The following is an 11,226-nucleotide window of genomic DNA, read 5'->3' on the forward strand; positions in this document are numbered from 1 at the left end:
TATTAACCAAAGAAATACGACTTTGCGCTATGGTTAGCTCAGCGCCAATCAAGAATCCCCAAGGAATTCCAAGAATTCTTGCTATACGTTCGTTCCAGTCTTCAACCCTCTTTTCTAGGTTCATTGATATTGAATCAATTGAACGCACTTCTAACACTTGTTCTACTTTTGGAAGACCCTGCGTTATATCACCAGATCTCGATTTTTCATATATAAATGTAACTAATGTATCTCCCTCGTAAAGGATTTCTCCATAATGGCCATGAACGGTTGCTCCTGGAGTGGCCAAATAGGGCTTAGCTGATCTTATTACTAAAGAGTCAACATGAACAATTAGAACTTGACCAGATTTTAGGTGTGGTCCATTTTTGGATATACATACATTTTCACAAAGAAACTGTCCCAGGCTAATTATTGTGGATGATTCTTCACAATAATCGTGATGGAGAAAATACCAATTCAAATTGAATGGATTAAAAATGATGTTACTGCATGGATCGGGATTAAAAATTCTCCCATTTTCATCTATTAAATAATATTTAAGTACTTGGAAAGTCTGTTTTAAATTGTCAAGTAGCAAATATTTATTTATCAAGATCTGATTATGAGTTATTAAATGGTAATAAGATGAATAAAAATTCGCAATTTTAGGGACTGTCCCTAAAGGCCCAAACGAATTCCTAATTGAAATTAGGGGATCTCTTTTAATTGATTCTTTTGTCACATTGTGATATTTCAAACCGTTGAATGGACCTATACCTATTCGAGAACAATTGGATGATGACAAAATTATCAAAGATTGGCATTCCTTATTTCTATTCAACAACGTACGAATAGTTCCTTGATGTTGACTAAGTGATTGTTGAATCCTTGCCTTGGAATAAAAAGGATTTCTATTGGTGCGATCTGATCGATTATCGGAGATCAATCCTGAACCCGCCGGATCATTCCTTTTTCCGATATACGAAATAGGGGACTTCGCTAAGTCCATTCTTATGAAATCTCGAATCAGATCATTTGCCCTTACTTCAACAAGGGAAGCATGAACCTCTTCTATGGAAGAACCCTTTTTGTCTTGATCCCAATTCAATACTAAACAAGTCCGAACTAATTGAATACTTGTGTGAGAAATTCCTCGAATTGGTTTGCCATTTCCATAAAGGATATAATTGACAACTCGAAGTTGCACATTATCCCTTTCCTGCAACAGATCCTGAGGGAAAAGCGTTGCTAAATTTATTCCGTCTGCTATTTCATATGTGACTACGGGTCGAACCAAAACAAAAAACTTTTTCTTGGTAGGTGTAATCCGTTGGATATAGATCCAATTTTTCAATTTTGTTTTTGATTCCTTAGAATTTTTTTTTTCCGCTCCTGGTGGTATCAAGATGCCACTATGCCGGGATATCTTATCTGTTTCTCCAGGAAAATGGATATCTGTTTGAAGGTGTCACATATTTCTAAAAAGTTAGCAATATGTGCATTGGGATCTTCGTGGGCCATTCCACAAAACTGTACAGTGTTTTGAATCATTTGTACAATGGCAAGTTCAATCTCAAAGTTGTTAGCAACAATAGTAGGCCTGATAATGCTGGAGGCAGCTCCAGTGAGTGAGGGTTTAGCATAATCCATCATGGTTCTCTGTTCAGCCATTTCTTGAGCTTCTTGAACTTCTTGTCGGACTTGTCGAGCTGCTCTTAGATGGACACGGAGAGTTCTTTTAATCTCTGGGTCGTCGAGGATTTCTTCCAGCTCGACTATGCTTGTCATAAACTGTGAAAGTCCAGCTCGACTATTGCACACATCCATTCACATTTGCAAGACTGATGGCTGCTTATTAGAGCTGAATTGTCAATGTGCCTTTAGAGAACCTAATTTGAGCTATAACCAGACCTAAGCCAGGTTTGGGTTCAAGTTTGTAAGCTATGCAAGTGTATGGCTTCAAAATCTTGAAGAATTCTTATGACCTGAAATCAGGTCTGATATTGACCTGCATATGCTGCTGCTATTGAAAGTAGTTCAGTTCACAATTAATCCATTCAACATCTTGGTTCAAATTTCTTATGAATCCATACAAATGCCCATAAGCCAAAATTATCTATAGAGAAACCCATAGTGCAATAGACAAAACATTCATTCCACACATTTTCAAATTCAAGTCTGTTGTATTGTAAGCTATAGTGCAGTAGTAGTAAATCTGAATTGAGTCCAAATCTTTAGAATTTTTATTTATTCACAGATGAAATCGGAGCTAGCTAATTTGAAAAATTTCAAGGATCAGCCCAAGAACATCCACAATGCCAAATTAGTGATGTTAATTGTAATACAAACCTGTTTTCAAACCTGCCCTGATTCAACCTTGTTGTAGCAGGTCTGAATTCTAATAAAAACACTTAGAAAGTGCTTCTTTTCATTAGATATCTGAGGCATTACAACTTTTCAATCCAAACATACATCCCCTTAGCTATATTAGTTCGGTTGCAAGTGAATAGAGTAGAGAAAACAATTCATCAAAAATTCAAAGTACTGGTTCAGCCCTCAACTGCAGTTCGGATTTGAATCAGTTCAGTTCTGTATTAGTTTAGATCTGAATTTCTTCAAATTTTTCTACCAAAGTGCTTTTGGGGAATAACATAAGTACCCTAGGGTGAATTGGGGTGGTAATGACAACCAATTCCCCTCAAAATTGCATCAGTTCAGATCTGAGTTCCTCTGAACTCAGATCTGAACTGTTGCAGATCTGCAATAGCAGAATTGAGATCTGAATAGAAAAATTGTGGAAGTGCCGCTTTGCATTAAATCTCTTGAGGCATCAAAATTCTCAATTTAAATATACTTTTCTTCAACCAAATCAGCTCAGATAGAGAAGAGTACAAGTTATCTAAAACTACAAAGTCTACCCTGTATCACAGTTCAGATCTGTGTTATTTCAGATCTAAATTTCATCAAACAAAACTAACCAATTGTTCTTGTGGGATAGCAGATATATCCTAGGGTGAATTGGGGTGGTGATGACCCCCAATTACCCTCAAATTTACATCAGTTCAGGTCTGAGTTCAGAGGAACTCAGATCTGAATTATTGCAGATCTACTATAGCAGAACTCAGATCTAAACTCAGATTTGATTTTTGATACTAATCCTTACTTTCCATTCTTTTGTTTATATGATTCTCTTTTTTTTTCTTTTCATTTTCTATTTTTTTTTTGTAAAGAAGGAAAAAAATAAAGGGCTGAAACACAAGCAAATCTTTTTGGCTAAGTGCTACAGATCTGAGTTTTGCTGATCTGAGTGTCGAATGCAACTCAGATATGCAACACTCATATTTTTGTGATTTTTTTTTTCTTTTAGAAGGTAATAACTTTAAGATAGAAAGGAAATCAGGTCTACCTTTATTAAAATGAAACTGAAACAAAGAAAAGAAAGTAATCTACTAAAGAAAGAAGAAACATAACTACAGTAGTATAACAGTTGCATTCAAAGATAAAATGTAAAATTAAGCAAGTTAAACCAACTATGATTGCAATGCTGAATGAGACCAGATTAAGAATGCTCAATGTTTCCTAATATTGTTTCCCTAAATTGTCGACAACGGCGCCAAAAACATGGTGTGGCTCATTGTGACACTAGCAAGTGCACTAGCCGTTCAAGTAGTAAGTAATGAATCAAGTATCATTCCGATAAGGATTTAGGAAACAAGTATCAATACTAAATTGAGCACTTCTTATCTGATCAACAATAAATCAAAACTTTATTCAAAAACTAAAAATCCTAAACTCAAATCTATCTAAATCATTGGCCCAATTTCCTTCAATTCAGGTTAGAAGAGTAAGTAGTTAATGTCAATCTCAGAATTCAACAATCAATCAAATTGAATCATTCGAATAGATCATGATTGAGCCTTGGTTTGGTGAAACCCCAAGGTCATGAACTGCCTCTTTCAAGTGCATGTTCATTTTATGCATGAGTGATGATCCCCATATCTCTATCAAGGATCTAATCCCCATGCATGCATTTCTTCAAACACTTCTAAGGTATCAATTCAAATCTAAATTGATCACCAACTGAATTGTGCAAGTTATCTCTAACCTTGCATCCAATTCAGTTCTTGAATAATTGATCACCAACTGAATTATGCAAGTTATCTCTAACCTTGCATCCAATTCAGTTCTTGAATAGTAGATCTGAATTCCTAAAGTTTTTCTCAATCACTCTAAGAATTCCAAGCTTTAGATCAATTCGACCAATCTGAAAATTGCAGATCTGAATTATCTTTCAAGCAATTCACATCTTGCAATCTTAGATCTGAGAATTCAGATCTGAGTTTCAAAAGTTTAACTGGCTGAATTGATCTACAATTTAACCCTTATTCAAGAAACTTCAAGAACAATTCACACCCATTCGAATGAATCAAAAAGAAATTGATTGCTGATCTGAAATTTTATAAACTGAATTACATCAAGAAAGAATGGAAGAGGGAGAAAGAAAAATTTACAACAAGGAAGCTAAATTTCAATAAAAGGAAAATGAAACTAGAATAGAGTGATTACAATATATCTCTGAGTCAGAAACCCCCAATTTTTGAACTCACCTTCTTTTCCTTCTAGCTTGACTTGAACTCCTTCAACCCTTCTTCTTCTCCTTCCTTGTGCCTAGTTATAGCTATAAATATATAACGCTAGCAAGTGCACTAGTTATCAAGTATAAAAATATCATTCCCACGGGGATTTAACAAAATAAGTATTAGAACCACAGTCTTCCCTAATTATTTAGATAATCGAAATTCAGATTTGAGCAAGAACTACTGAAAATAAAAACTAGAAAAAGAAAATGGAAACAAGGGTGATCACTAACTGAATATGCAATGGATGAAATTGCTAGGGCTTTTGGTCCACCTAACCAATGTAATGAATATTGATGGGTTCGATTAACCAAGATTATTTGTCATTCCCATAAGCTGAAGTCTTTCCAATTTTATTTAGTATTCTCTCTCGAGATATACTATACCTACGCCCATCAGGTAGCCTTTCGATCTCTCGAGTAAAGCTCTCAAGATGGAAGTGCATTAAGTCCAAGAAAAACCATTAAATTCAGATGAATCATGTATATATATCTCTATATACCATTCAATTTACAGTATGAATTATTTAGTCGATTATGTGAATTCCTCTCTTGATTTATTCACATAACTCAAATCAATTAAGAGGTGGCCAAGCTCTTAATTGCATTAAGCACAATAATTCATAGACTATATGAAAATCACAATATTGGATAAATCATAAAGATAAAAATATATTCATTAACATGATTAGGCTTTCCTCAGTCTTAGCAAGAAACAAATCATTTCATGATAAAAGAATTAAAGCAAACAAAGGGAAAGAAAGAACTCTTGAATTCGCCCATGGTGCTGAGATCTCCTCTTCTTGCCGCCACCTTCTTCTTGAGGTTTCTTGAATTCTTGATCACCTTCCCCAGGTTTCTTGATTTGTTTTTCTCCTTTCTTGATAGATAACTCAATGCAATTCGTGATCCCCTAGATTCAGTGATGCCTCAGCTAGTCTGCCCCCCCGCCCTTTATATAGCTTAAAGGGGAGGGGGTGGTCTGCTACTTCCTCTTGAAGTTTATCTTACAAAAATAGAAAGTCTTATTCTAATCCTATTCTTATCTCTTTATCTAATGAGCTCAATCCCTTTATCTTTCTAAGATTACATCAAGAATTTAGATTTGGAAGGACTCTTCTCAGTTTCTTATTCTTGGATTCGTATTAGACCTCCTCTGCGAATTGGGCTGCTGCCAGGCTTTTCTACAAGTTGGGCTTCAGCTGCGGAATGGGCCTTCCTACAAATTTGCCCTGACTTTGGGCCCGGATTTGACTTCGATTCAGACCGATTCTGTGAAAGCCCAAAACATGAACGTTGTGCCTTTTTCTCTTATCTTTCCAGTGGGTCTTGAATCAGCCCAATCGGAGTTCGGATACGCGAGTTAGACCCACATTACTGAATAGTGCCGAAACTATGAAAAATCATCCGATTTGCCTTTCTTTGTTCCTGATGCCTTCTTTCATGCCCTGAACCGAAATACAAGAAATATGAGTCCAATTAGGTGCTAATTCAGTATAAAAGACAGAATAATTGGGGATAAAAATATGATAAATTCTACTCTCATCACCTAGCCCTTCTTCTCTTCTCTTCTCTTCAAGGTGGCTGAACCTCTTGGAGTGGGAGAGCCTTTATCTCTAGCAATTGAACCCTCTCCCCTCTCTAGAGGCCTACTTATATAGATTTTCAAGGGGGCTCTTGCCCCTTCTTGAAGCTTCTAGAATGGGGTGTATTACACCCCCTTCTTGAGCTTTATAGAGTTTTCTCTTGAGAGCCTTCTAAGGGTTGCCGCCCCTAGCTCATTGGGCTGCTATTTGGGCTGCACATGGGCTCCCTATTAGCACATGATAGCTACACTCTAAGCTGCTCTTTTGGGCTGAGAATGAGTCTTCTTTACTAGGCCGAATTTTACTCTTTGCTAGGCTTTCTTTTTTTGGGTTTTCTCAAGGAATCATCTTGTACTTCTTGGGCCGAAGTGCTCTCTCTTGCTTCCACAACCAGGCTGGGCTGAAATTGGTCTTTTCGAACCTTTTTTCTTACCTTTCTCGTTCTTTTTCTTGGATTAGTTACCCCTGAAATCTTTTCTTAGCATTAAACTAAATTAAGGTAAAATTAAATAAAACCAGCATAATAATCCATGCAAAGACCTCATAAATCATAAATAAATTGTATATTCATCAAGAACTACCCTTTTATCATAGCAACAAAGGTCATGTAAAATTGAGGCAATTCAAATCGGTGATTCATAAATTATAACCAAGTAAAATGGGAATGATCATCAATAAGCAGAACAAATATACCTACAACCTCCTATTGTAGTAGTAGGGGAGGGTCCCCATATATCGGAATGTATTAATTCGAAAGTAGAGCATATGGAATCACTTATATTAATGGATACAGCAAATTATTCAGAAGCTTGCCAGGGAAACAATCAAAGGTCCTTCCTTTTACTGAAACTAAAAAACCCTTGGAAATTAAATGATTAAGACTCTTTAAAGAGATGTGACCCAAGTGGAGATGCCAATGATGTAATGAAGAATCAGTAGTAGTAGCTAATGTGAGATGAGGACTCTTGGAAGGTGGTATGTGAAGAGAGGTTAGTTCGAACATGTGCCCAATCTTACAGCCTGTCCCGAAAGGTTGTCCTATCTATTATTTTTGCAATCAATAACCAATAGCAGTGAAAGTCAATTCAAGACCAAGTTCACACAATTGGCCAACTAAAATGAGATTTAAGGTAAGTTTTGGTATTAAGTATGTGTTTGGCAATGTCAAATTAGATGTGGAGACATAACCAACATGACTAACATGCAATAGGAGATCCATTTGTAGTTTGTATGGTGGGTGCATTAGATGCAAAAGTCTTGGAAGAAAGAAGTGAGGAGTCAGAAGTCATATGGTTATGACAGGGAGAGTCAAAGAACCATGGAGAAATACCTAGAGCAGTAGGACTATGTAGCATGATTACTAGAGTCATTAGAGAGGACCTGTTTAAGTATGACTTCGAAATCAAGAAGTGAGATAGCCGTGAAGGAGTCGAACATTCAATAATGGAATCAGAAGCTATAACAGGATATGTAATAGAATTGGAACTAGTTTTCAGACTTGGAATAATTTCCCTTGTACTAGTTAGGCTAGGGGGCCAAGTGGGGCAATTTTCAAGAATATGTCATAGCTTATGGAAATAGCGACATTCTATTGTAGAATATTTAGAGATAACATGGCCATTCTTTCGACAATTTTTGCAAAATTTCTATTAACTATTGGTTTGTTCATATTGATTATTCTTTTGAAACTAAGAGGAAGTTGTAAGGGCCATATCGGTGTGCAAAGATTTTAGCATGCCCAATTGGGTTTCTTTAGAGATAAGTTGAGAAACAACACCTTCAAGAGTAGGAAGGGGGTTTTAATGAAGAAGATGGCACACAGAGACTCAAAGTCAGAGCGCAATTCCATGAGAAACTGAACTCGACACAATTGATCTCGATGTGAGATGTATTTGATAGCATCCTCATCACACTCCCAATATGGTTCAAATTGAGCTAATTGATCCCAAAGGGGTTGCATTTGTGCAAGAAAATTATTAATGAAGTGTTCTGGCTCTTGTTTCAAATGATGAAGATTACCCAAGAGTTGATACTGATGAGCTAGATCAGTGGTAGTGTAACGTTTGGCAAATAAGTCCTAGATCTCCTTCATTGTATCAAGTTGACCAAGTTGAAGGTGAATAGAAGAAATAAAGGTGCCATGAATCTAGGTAATGATTTGGTGATTTTCGTTATCCCAATCATCAAGGTGATCAGAAAATTTTTCATCCATTTCACCCTCTACTCTTTACATCCTTTTAGGTAACTATGCATTCCTTGAGCCCATATGATATAATTGGACCCATTCAAAATAGTGGAGATAGGTTGTACAACGTCTGATTTTTCCATGATAACTAAGCAACACAAAAGAGACTAGTGATGAAAACTAGTGGTACTAACCAAGAACTTTGGAAGATACTGGAGAGAAATAGAAGTGTGTTTTTCATAGATTAGAGGTCGATGGCTTTGATACCATGTTATCAAAAAGCAGAGGAATGGGAAAAATTTTGTGAATTATATTGCGAAGTAAAAGTTCAATACAATTATAGAATACTATATAAGGGTATTTGTACTCGTAGAGTTGGTTATACAAGGTAACGTACAACTTTGAGATTAGAGAGATATCCCAAAGCATCAAGCGGAACCAATATTCTAAATTTCCGATTCAAGGCTAACATGAGGAGAGGACATGTAAAACCAATCCTAAATTTATAATAATCATAGCTTAAAATGAATACCCAAAGTTGACCCTATTTATAATCATGACTTAATGAGCATTCCTAGAACCTGTGTAATAGAGTCGGGTGGGGTCTATTGGGTTGGCCTGGACCATTGATAGCCTTAATTGGATAGGGGGCAATTGGATTGACAACATGTTCAATTGCATAATCTATTTCTGTTTGTATGTCACACTTTACCAATTTTTTGCAATTGTTATTAGGCATTCAAATTTTTATTTTTTGTAATATAAAACTCAGGGAAAATCTATGATGCCAAAAAGAGATGATATCAGAAAGGCTTTGACCAATCATAACTCTCGGTGAATTTTTGTGAAAACCACCTGATTGATTCCTACTTGTATGATGCCAATTAATTTGTTGTAAGTTTTCCCATATCATATCTTTCTGTCATCACAATCAGACCCTTCAACTTAACCAATTAAATCTACAGGGAAAGAGCATAAAAAACGAGAGTTATATATAGGATGTCAGAGTCATGCGGAGTCTCCTTTGTGATCATTGAAAATTAAAAAAAAATTAAAACATATATAGTTTTATTTATTTAGTATAACCATTTACATTTATGTTTACTTTTTCTCTTTCTAAATTTCTATCATTATGATGCAGGTGTAGCTTTAGGTATGGTGTTACTTCTTGCTGGTTATTGGTTATACCATATTTGGAAGAAAAGACAAATCAAAAAGCACAAAGAAAATTACTTCAAACCAAATGGTGGTTTATTATTACAACAACAAATCTCATCAACAGTAGGTACTATGGATAAAATAAAAGTTTTTACCGCAGAAGAATTAGCAAAGACAACTAATCAATATAATGAGAACAGAATTCTTGGTCAAGGGGGACAAGGTACAGTCTTTAAAGGCATGCTATCAGATGGAAGCATTGTGGCAATCAAAAAATCCAAATTAGTGGATGAAAGTCAACTTGAACAATTCATTAATGAGGTTATCGTACTTTCCCAAATCAATCATAGGAATGTGGTTAAACTATTAGGTTGTTGCTTAGAGACAGGAATTCCTATATTAGTTTATGAGTTCATCTCTGGTGGAACACTTTTCCACAATATTCATCATGAAAATGAGGAATTTCCCTTGTCATGGGATGACCGCTTAAGAATTGCCACAGAAATTGCAGGAGCAATTGCTTATCTACATTCAACAGCTTCTATGCCAATCTACCATAGAGACATAAAGTCTTCAAACATTCTTTTGGTTGATAAACATAGAGCCAAAATATCAGATTTTGGGATTTCAAGGTCAATCTCAATTGATATAACTCACATAACTACATTGGTGCAAGGGACCATTGGATACCTAGATCCTGAGTATTTTCAATCAAGCCAATTCACAGAGAAAAGTGATGTTTATAGCTTTGGTGTTGTTCTTGTAGAGCTCCTAACGGGGGAGACACCGATTTCTTCCACTAGATCAATAGAAAGGAAAAGTATAATCACATATTTTATTTCCTCAATGAATGAGAACCGACTTCTTGAGATTCTTGATTCTCAAGTTACAAAAGAGGATAGAAAAGAAGAGCTACATGAGGTTGTTAACCCTGCAAAAAGATGCTTGAGTTTAAATGGGAAAGAAAGGCCAACAATGAAAGAAGTTGCATCGGAGCTTGAGGGATTGAGGAGATATGAAAGATATTCTCATGTTCAAAAGAATGTTCAAGAGGTGCAGTTTATTGTAGATGAACCAATAGATTTATGGGATGCAGGTTCTACATCAAGTACTAGATGTAAAAGTTTGGAGAGTAATGTCGCATTGCCACTAGCTGAACAACCACTATTGCTTAATCCATCATCTCAGTCATCTTAAATAAGATATTGATGCAAGAATAGGTTATAGGGAACTTCCTAGCCGGAGTGCGTGGCGTATGTTAAAAAGAGGTTAGAAAGTGAATAAAAAGACGTAAACTTCCCAAGGTCTCAATTTTTAACCCGTTTTTGCATCCATGTATGAATGTGTGAAAGTACCACATTTTTAGTTATTATATTGCTGTGTTATGCCTTTATAGTCTATGTAATGCATTATGTAGTCTTTCTTGCTCATGCTTAATTTACAACGATTGCTACTTTATGGAGGTTATGGATGTCATATGATCTTTATTTGAGTTATGATGGTGATGATTTACAGCATTGGTCCTTTTTCAATCATTTATCAGTATTCTATCATAGGGATCTCACTTCATAGGTAGGCTAGTTTAAAAGTTTAATCTAAGGCTCTATTTGGTTCACAAGAATAGGGGTTTAGAATTGGAATCGGAAACTGTTTGGTAGGGTAGAATTGGAATCTCATTC

The 11,226-nt window shown here is 35.8% G+C and overlaps 1 pseudogene; it reads left to right on the top strand.

Moving 5' to 3' along the window:
- Window positions 1-7,159: 7,159 nt before the first annotated feature.
- On the top strand, window positions 7,160-10,744 carry LOC104590282 (wall-associated receptor kinase-like 1 pseudogene; annotated as a pseudogene).
- Window positions 10,745-11,226: the final 482 nt, after the last annotated feature.

Source organism: Nelumbo nucifera, chromosome 2 (genome assembly GCF_055504915.1).
Source record: "Nelumbo nucifera cultivar China Antique chromosome 2, China Antique-T2T, whole genome shotgun sequence".
In the NCBI taxonomy this organism is placed as follows: Eukaryota; Viridiplantae; Streptophyta; class Magnoliopsida; order Proteales; family Nelumbonaceae; genus Nelumbo; species Nelumbo nucifera.